The sequence below is a fragment of the Rhipicephalus microplus genome, chromosome X (genome assembly GCF_043290135.1).
Source record: "Rhipicephalus microplus isolate Deutch F79 chromosome X, USDA_Rmic, whole genome shotgun sequence".
In the NCBI taxonomy this organism is placed as follows: Eukaryota; Metazoa; Arthropoda; class Arachnida; order Ixodida; family Ixodidae; genus Rhipicephalus; species Rhipicephalus microplus.
Genome location: NC_134710.1, coordinates 409,852,250 through 409,861,202, shown reverse-complemented (window position 1 = coordinate 409,861,202; position 8,953 = coordinate 409,852,250). Strand labels below are relative to the sequence as shown.

General features: G+C 47.0%; 1 pseudogene; it reads left to right on the top strand.

Moving 5' to 3' along the window:
* Positions 1–3,062: 3,062 nt before the first annotated feature.
* On the top strand, positions 3,063–3,997 carry LOC142775458 (serine/threonine-protein phosphatase PP1-beta catalytic subunit pseudogene; annotated as a pseudogene).
* Positions 3,998–8,953: the final 4,956 nt, after the last annotated feature.

The window sequence follows — 8,953 nt, the reverse complement described above, 5'->3', positions numbered from 1 at the left end:
ACTGGCAGATAGCCGTCGATGAGATGGACCGCGAGAAGACTGCATTCATAACTCCTGATGGTCTTTATCAGTTTAAGGTGATGCCCTGTGGTCTCTGCAATGCGCACGCCACATTGGAAAGAATGATGGACCAATTGCTCTAAGGGTTAAAATGGTCCACCTGCTTGTGTTACCTTGACGATGTTATTGTATTTTCACTCACATTCGACTCACATCTCGATTGTTGTTCAGCTATTCTGGTAATTTTTTGTTCAGCCGGACTCTAGCTTAACGCCTCGAAGTGCCTATTCGCTCGTCGTCAAATTTCCGTGCTTGGTCACCTTGTCGATACTCAAGGTGTGCGTCCAAACCAAGAGAAAATTCGCGCAGTCATGAACTTTCCCGTTCCGAGGAGTACAAAGGATGTCCGCAGTTTTGTGGGGTTGTGCTCATATTTCAGACGCTTTGTAAAGGACTTTGCGACCATTGTACGCCCCCTCACAGACCTTCTGAAGAAAGATGCCTCGTTTATCTGGGGCCATTACCAAGCGTCATCGTTTTTCCTACTTACGACACTGCTTACAACGTCACCAATCTTGGCTCACTTTGATCCATTAGCCCCTACCGAAGTTCACACGGACGCCAGTGAACATGGCATAGGGCATGTGCTAGTGCAGCAACAACGGGGACACGACCGTGGTATAGCCTACGCAAGTCAACTGCTATCTCCAGCCGAGCGCAGCTATTCCATCACGGAGCGCGAGTGTGTCGCCCTTGTATCGGCCGTCGGCAAGTTTCGTCCATACCTGTACGGGCGCACATTCCATTTCGTCACGGATCATCACGCGCTCTGCTGGCTAGCCTCCCTGAAGTGCCCCACAGGACGTCTCGCTCGTTGGGTTCTACGCTTCCAAGAATACACGTTCTCTGTAATGTACAAAACAGGGCGACTACATCAGGATGCGGATTGTTTATCCCGCTACCCTGTTGACGAAGCAACCGATACTGACGCTATCACGGACGTTTTTTCCGTGTCGCAGCTGCTGAACATTTGCGAAGAGCAACGTTTAGATGCTTCTTTACGAGCCATCATTGACAAACTGAAGTCAACGCCTCGTGACCCGTCCCTACGAATGTTGTGGTGAAAGACGAGATCCTATATCGCCATAATCGTGATGCTTTCGGATCACACTTACTTCCTGTCACCCCAGCGCACCTGCGTTCCACTCATTTAAATCAACTTCATAACACTCCCATCACGGGCCATTTTGGCGTTTCTCGCACATACGATCGGGTACGACGCCGGTTTTTTTGGCCTGGACGTGCCCACTTTGTTCGACGCTATGTCGCCGCTTGTGAGGTCTGTCAGCGTCGCAAAACGCTGTCTTGCCTCCCGGCCGGCTACCTTCAGCCGATCGACGTTTGCACTGAACCTTTCTTTCAGGTTGGTCTCGACCTGTCGGGCCCTTTTCCACTCTCCACAGCCGGATATAAATGGATTGCTGTTGCCACAGACTGCGCGACGCGGTACGCAATCACACGAGCACTACCAACCTGTTACACTAGCGACGTTGCGGACTTTCTGCTATACGACATAATATTAGTGCACGGTGCTCCCCGCCAACTTCTCACCTACCGTGGCCGCACGTTCTTATCAGCTGTCGTTCACAAAATTCTGAGGTCTTGCCATGCCAATCACAAATTTGATACTTCGTACCATACGCAGTCAAATGGCCTCACGGAGTGCCTCAACAGGACCCTAACCGATATGCTTGCCAAATACGTTGCGCCAGACCACCAGGATTGGGACATTCATTTGCCATTTGTGGCGTTCACCTACAATTCATCCCGACACAACACTGCCGGCGATTCGCCCTTCTATCTCCTATATGGCCGGGACCCTGTTCTGTGCCAGGGAAGCGATTGCCCGCGCCGACCACGTGCGCCAATTCCCCCGTAGCCGTCTACAGGCTTCACAGGCCCACCAACAACATCTCTACAATCACATCATAGGGACGTGCACTTTTCCCCAGGTTATCTCGTGCTCCTCTCATCACCTGCTTGGCATGTGGGACTGTCTGAGAAACTGTTGTCGCCCTACACTGGACTATTCCGTATTGTTCGCCAAGTGACAGATGTCACGTACGAGGTCATTCCAACGATCCAACAAAGTCATCGTCAGCTCCGAGCGACGCCGTTCACGTGGCTCAGCTAAAGTCCTATTACACCTCTTCGACGTCATCAGCATATATTTAGAACCGGGACGATGCTTCTACCACGGGGGGTTATTATACATAACTGCCGCTAAACGCGGCTGCATAAAAGAGGAGGATAAAGTGAGTTTTCGTTTGATGCTGGACTGGCACCATCTTGCTCGTCGAGTTCAGTGCATTGTAAATAGAATAATTAAAAGTTACGCGTAACACTATCATCACCTAAATTATCCGTGGAATTCGTAGTGAAGCCATTCTCTACCTTCTCTACAATCAGAAAAGATGATCAAGAGATTTCGATGTCGTGTCCCACCATTAAACGTTTACTAGACAGGGCTGCTGTGACATTGTCACCCCTCTGCCAATTCTGCGGATAACTCGAAAATAGTGCACCTTACTTTTTGTCATGTTCAAAATACACTCGCGTTAGAACTCAACTTCTAAAAACTTCTTTTGCAAAATTAGGCTTGACCTTTCGTAGGATAATGTTTAAGCTTCGGTACCTCAGACTCGGGATGTTCCCACAGGGATCCCTTTGATGCCACGCGTAATTTCATCATAAATACACAACGAGTACCATTTTATTATGGTATTAGAAATTATTCGTTATTTCGTTAAGTTACCATCTAAGTTTTCAAAAGTTTGCAAATTAGGGTAATACAGGAGTCTGGAGTCTGAAATACAAGCTCAAAAGCATACTTCTTGTATATAATTGAATATTTCACGTAGTATTGCAATTTAATGTTATTATTTCAGATTTCTATTTCATAGCTTTGTTTGAACAACATTGAACTGCCTTAACGTTGCATTCTTGGCCGATCCCCAAAGTGGGTATATGCCATTTAGATAGAGAAATCTCACTTCGAAAAAATGGTGAAGGGAGATCTGAGCGTCGAGAGCATTATATCGGTCATGCCACCCGGGAAACATTAGCTGCTGATGGAGACGGAGATTCTCAGCCTCTGCCTAAAGTAGCCGGAGATCTTCACCAGCCATCCAATCCTGCTTCAAATTGAGGTGCCGCTCAAAATTTGCGGCATTATTTACGGTCAGTATGCAGACCTTCTCCGGCTTCTAGAATGTGGCGGCTTTCCTCGTGAGGTGAACTACATTTTCCTGGGCGACCTCGTTGACCGAGACAAGCAGTCGGTCGAGACCATTTGCCTGCTGTCAGCCTACAAGGTTAGGTACCCTGAAAACTTCTTCCTTTTCGGGGCAACCACGAGTGCGCGTCCATCAACCGCATCTACGAGTTCTATGACGAGTGCAAGCGCCGCTACATCAAGTTGTGGAAGACGTTCACCGACGGTTTTAACTGCCTGCCCATGGACGCCATCATCAACGACAAAATTGTCTGCTGCCATGGCGAGCTATTCTCCGGCCTCCAGTCAAATAATTATCGGACCAACAGACGTTCCAGAAACAGGCGTTTTGTGTAACTTGCTCTGGTCAGATTCCGACAAAAACATTCAGGGCTGAGACGAGAACAGCCACGGTGTCTGCTTCACCTTTGGGGCAGACTTCGTGTCCAGGTTTCTCAAAAGACATGACCTCGACGTAACATGCAGAGCTCATCAGGTTGTTGAAGATGGCTATGAGTTCTTTGCCAAACACCAGCCGGTGACTTTCTTCTCTGCTCCCAACTACTGCGGACATTTCGACAACGCTGGTGGCATGACGTCCGTCGACTTTGTGCTATGTTGCAGTTTCAAGATACTGAAACCGTCCGAGCAGAGAGCGACCAGCATGGTGGTCTCTGCTCCGAACAACAAGTGATGGCGGCTCAGGAGCCACTGAAGAAGTGAACATGAGCAGTGGGAAAGGAGATTATGATGTAAAAACAATAAAAGAAATTTGTGGCTAAAGGTTTTTTGTATCAGAAAGTTCGCCTGCCAACACTTCTTGGTGGATGTCACCAAGGAGGATTAAACAAAAATTGCTGGAGTGGAAATTCCCGCAATTCCTTGCCAGCAGAGGCGAATCCAGCTTTTGCCACCGCTAAGATGGCGGAAACATGCTGTTTCCTGGTAGTGCCTACTTTGAGATGAAGTGGCTTAGATGTGCTATAATTTGAATTCTATGTAAGTTATATACTAAAAGATAGTTGCTTCCGACGAAATAACACACAGAAATGAGTATGGGTGACTGAATCTCCAAAAAAATTCCGCCATATCCACGAAGTGAATGATGATGAGTGGGCGAAGCTCCGGAGGTAAACCTGGTAAACCATGAATCCTCTGTACATTTTGCCCACTCGATTTTATTACATCGCTCCCCCTAGCGTACGTCGCCGCCCTAAATCGAACGATTGTCTTCAACCAATGACACGCGCCATATGTGACATCATTCCTATTTTATAAGATCTCGTGTCTTTCATCAACTACAAGTACCGCTTTCTAGTTTATAACATCTTGCATCTTTTCATCATCAGCTACAAGTACCACCATCTAGTAAACACTACAAGAACTAAGCGAGAGGTGGCTACATACAGGAGACGGTACCGCCATCTAGTGAACACTGCAAGAACTAAACTAGAGGTGGCTACATACAGGGGACGGTACCGCCATCTAGTGAACACTGCAAGAACTAAACTAGAGGTGGCTACATACAGGGGACGGTACCGCCATCTAGTGAACACTGCAAGAACTAAACTAGAGGTGGCTACATACAGGCTACAGGGGACGCACAGCCCACGCCCTAAGGAGCTTCGCCCCTAAAAACTCTGCTTCCAATCACGTGCCGGACTGTGGCAGCCCCCGAAACCAGCGGTGAAGAACGTAATGACCTCGCTCCCCTCAACGACTATGGAGGGATCCTGGCGGCAAAAAGAGAGGCCAGGAGAGCCTTTCCACCCCCGCATAGTGAACTGTCACGTGCGGAAGCAGTGAAGCTCCGACAATATCAAACAGAATGCGTTCGAACGCCAGCATTGGTCCTTCACGTATGCCCTGAATTGTTTGTGGACGCAAAGTGTAGCGTGTGCGAGTGTGAACTAGCCACCCTCCGCTACATCATGTGGGGCGGGATTAACAGTGCTCTTAACAATGGGAACGAGCAGTGCCAATACGCCACGTATTCCGAAAAGGGGGGAGCATGGATACGCCCCAAAAACGCAACGACGCAACGAAGGGCCATCCAGCGGCTTGAGCAGGCCCTGGAAAAGCAGAAGAGAAAGGGAGCTGATGCCCCGGACAACAGGAGCGGAGGACCCGAGTAACCAACGCCTAGCCGGAGCACAACGTCCTCAAGATCTAGGCCCTGGGACTATAGGACTCTATTAGCCATAGTCTTCAGATAGGGAATACCAGCGCCCTGCGTGGCCGATGACTTTCCGCACGCCGGAGGCGTAAATAAATGTTGTTTCTCTCTCTCGCCAATTAGAGGCTTACTAAGAAAAATTAGTAACACTAAGACGCTCTTAGAGCACTCTGTGACGCAAAAAAGCTTCCAGAGAGATAGAGAGATTGACTTTATTTAAACATATTCTGAGGAGGCTGAGAAAGGGCCATTCCGACCCTTAATTCAACCTGGAGGCTCCGCCCAGGATGGCGCTGGCAGCCGAAGGCTTGTAGCGATGTCCCGGGCCCCCTGGACTGCCTGTAGTTGCAGCTTGTATTGATTGCTCTTGAGGGCTTCCTGCCAAGCCTTTTGGGTATTCAGTTGTGCTGCGCTATGGGTAGGGCACAGCCAGAGCATGTGTTCGAAATGGCAATAAGGATGGTTGCGAAGGGAGCATGTGGGTGGTGTGTCGGGTTCGACTCTGTGTAAGGTGGATGGTGTTATGTACGTACGTGTTTGCAATCTTCTGAGAGTTAGAGCTTGTGCTTTGTTAAGTTTTGGGTGCGGTGCTGGGAAGGCACGTCTTTGTCCCCGGTAATGTGAAGTGATCTCGTGGTATGTTAGTGCTTTGTCCGGGCTGCAGAGATTCTCGTACCGCTCACTCATCGAGGGGTCGTTGTCCGCGGCGCGGCGTGTGAGCTCACGCGCCAGGTGGTTGACCTCTTCGTTGGGAATGCAGTGGTCGAGTCCCGGTAACTGTCCCATGTGGGCTGGGAACCAGGATACGTAGATTTGAGCTTTCTCTTCCTTAACAAGGGTTTCTTTGCTATCGTACTGTCTTATTGCGTTGACGGTGAGTTTTCCAGTGCTTCTAGCTACTAGGCCAGCCGCGAACGTTCGTGCCGCCGTCTTAGAGTCTGTGTATATTGTGGAGTAGGCTTGGCAGCTTTACAAGGCTAGCGCGATCGCCATTTCCTCTGCTTCGTGGACATGTCTTGTTTGGACGGTAGCCACGTTTATGAGGTTTCCGTCTATATCAACGACCGCTATGGCAAACGCCTCCCTGCCGTAGTAGCGGGTGGCATCTACGAATAGCGCGTGCGTGTTGTGTTTTTTTGCCTTGTTTATGAGCGCTCTCGCTCTGTCTTTCCTTCACCCTTTGTTGAACGTAGGGTGAACGTTGTGGGGGATTGGCTCAACCCTTATGTGTTTCCTCACGTCATTACCAAGTTGTGTTCTTTTCTCTGGTTGAAAAATTGGGCAAATGCCTGCGTCTCGTAGGATTAGTAAAATTAGTAACACTAAGACGCTCTTAGAGCACGCTGTGACCCAAAAAAGTTTCCACATTGAACTCGTTGGGCGTTCGAGAGGAACGCTCGGTTAATAATCACTGAACGGTGATACTTTATCATGTGCCTAGACAGATGGCCACTGCAGTCACCATCTTGCCTTAGGCAAGACTTCACTCCTGGGTGAACTGGCTAACCTCCCTGTCCTTCCCTTTCAATCCTTCACTCCTGGGCAATCATTTTCACTCCAGCGATTTTTAAAATTCCCCTGGAATTCCGCATGCGAACGGTTCAACCCTCTTTAAAATTTTAATTTTTACTGAGCAGATTGGATAAGTACGCGTTTATTGGTGATCCCGATTTCTTTTTTCTTGCTCACTGGCCAGGTTTTATGAACCTCAGATTATTTTTGTAAAAAAAAGAAACAAGATAGCATAAACATTCACAATAAAACGGTAATTCAAACTTATAACGTGAACCGTAATATTTCAATAGAGTGAGATGAAGATCTCCCCCCACTCGCCAAATCTATTTCCGAATATATTATAGTTTTTGAACAGTATAGAATAAAAGAATACCTGGTAAAAACAAATAAATAGTCACAAATATTTCTGGGATGAAAAAACGCGAATATTTTGGTGCTTCAAAAACTTCCTTCGAATAAAATCAGCGCACTCATCAAAGCAGATTCACTTTCGGTGTGTGCAGCTCTTACAGTTTCCGCAAAATCACGTGAGCTACTCATGAAACACAAAAGAAGCTAGTTGACATCTAATAAACGTCTTTAACATGAAGTCAAAAGAGCTAATAGACGTTTTGATCAAGACACTTTACAGCTGTAGACGGCTATCTGACCATCCGATAGCTGAGCTGATGTCCCACTAGTTTTCATCTAAGGAAAGTCTTGCCAGACGACGTTTAGACGTTGTCTAAACGTTTTCTTTTTTGCTGTGTTGTTATTTAAAAGCTTAAAAAGCCATTACCGTTGATTAGAAGGGTGTCGACAAGGCCTTGTTGGTTTGCCATACTGGTAAAATGTTGCACGTGAAAGATGTGGAAAGGAACACAAAGGCTGTCTGCGTCTTGCACGTGCAACATTTTACGAGTATGGCAATCCAACAAGGCCTAGTCGACACCCTTCTCATATATGAAAATGGCTCTTTTAGATTTCTAATGCAACTACAGCAAAAAGAAAACGTTTAGAAAACGTCCATCCATCCATCCATCCATCCATCCATCCATCCATCCATCCATCCATCCATCCATCCATCCATCCATCCATCCATCCATCCATCCATCCATTCACCCATCCATGACTGTGTAATGAGCATATGTGACTAGTAATAACATGAAAATCATGACACGTATGCCATGAATGAGATTCACATCTTATGGTCCAGCTGCTCTTGAGATGTTTTCGTGCACATGACATATTGAAAAACGGGTATGATATCACATGACTGTATGGCGAATATAAGTGAGAGGCCCTAACAAGAAAATTAGGACGTGTTATTCATTTGAGAACCTGACTACATCACACGCTAATAGCACGCCGACGGCCGTTTCGGTAGCTTCCTTTATACCAAAGTTAGCATTACGTGACGAGAACGAACGACGAAGGTGAATGAAACTTTCAAACATGATAATCATGACATGCGTCTCATGTGAAAGACGACTACATATACTTGCATAGCGCACCGACAGCTGTTTCGTTAGCTTCACATATACCGAATTTGGTAAGAATGATGAAGGTATGTGACAGTTGCAAACGTGATAGTAATGACATGCGTGTCATGTAAGAACATCACTACATGCCACACTGAAGATGCGCTGGCAGCCGTTTCACTAGCTTCCCATATAATAAATTAGGCATTACGCGTCGCAAATGGAGGACGATGGTAAAAGAAACGTCCAAACATGATAATCATGACTTCCTGTCATGTAAAACATGACTACCTGCGGCACTCATAGCACCCTCATGGTCATTTTGCTGGCTTTGCATACACTAAATTTCGTATTACGCAACGTGAGTACACGGCGGACACAAATGCCAGGCGAAAGCATGCTAATAATTACATGAAAGTCATGTGCGGAATAATTTACATGCCTACCACTGCTAATGCTGGTATTGCAAACGTTAGTGGTTTTATCGCTACGCAACTATAAGCAACGTACTTGCATCTTATCTATCTA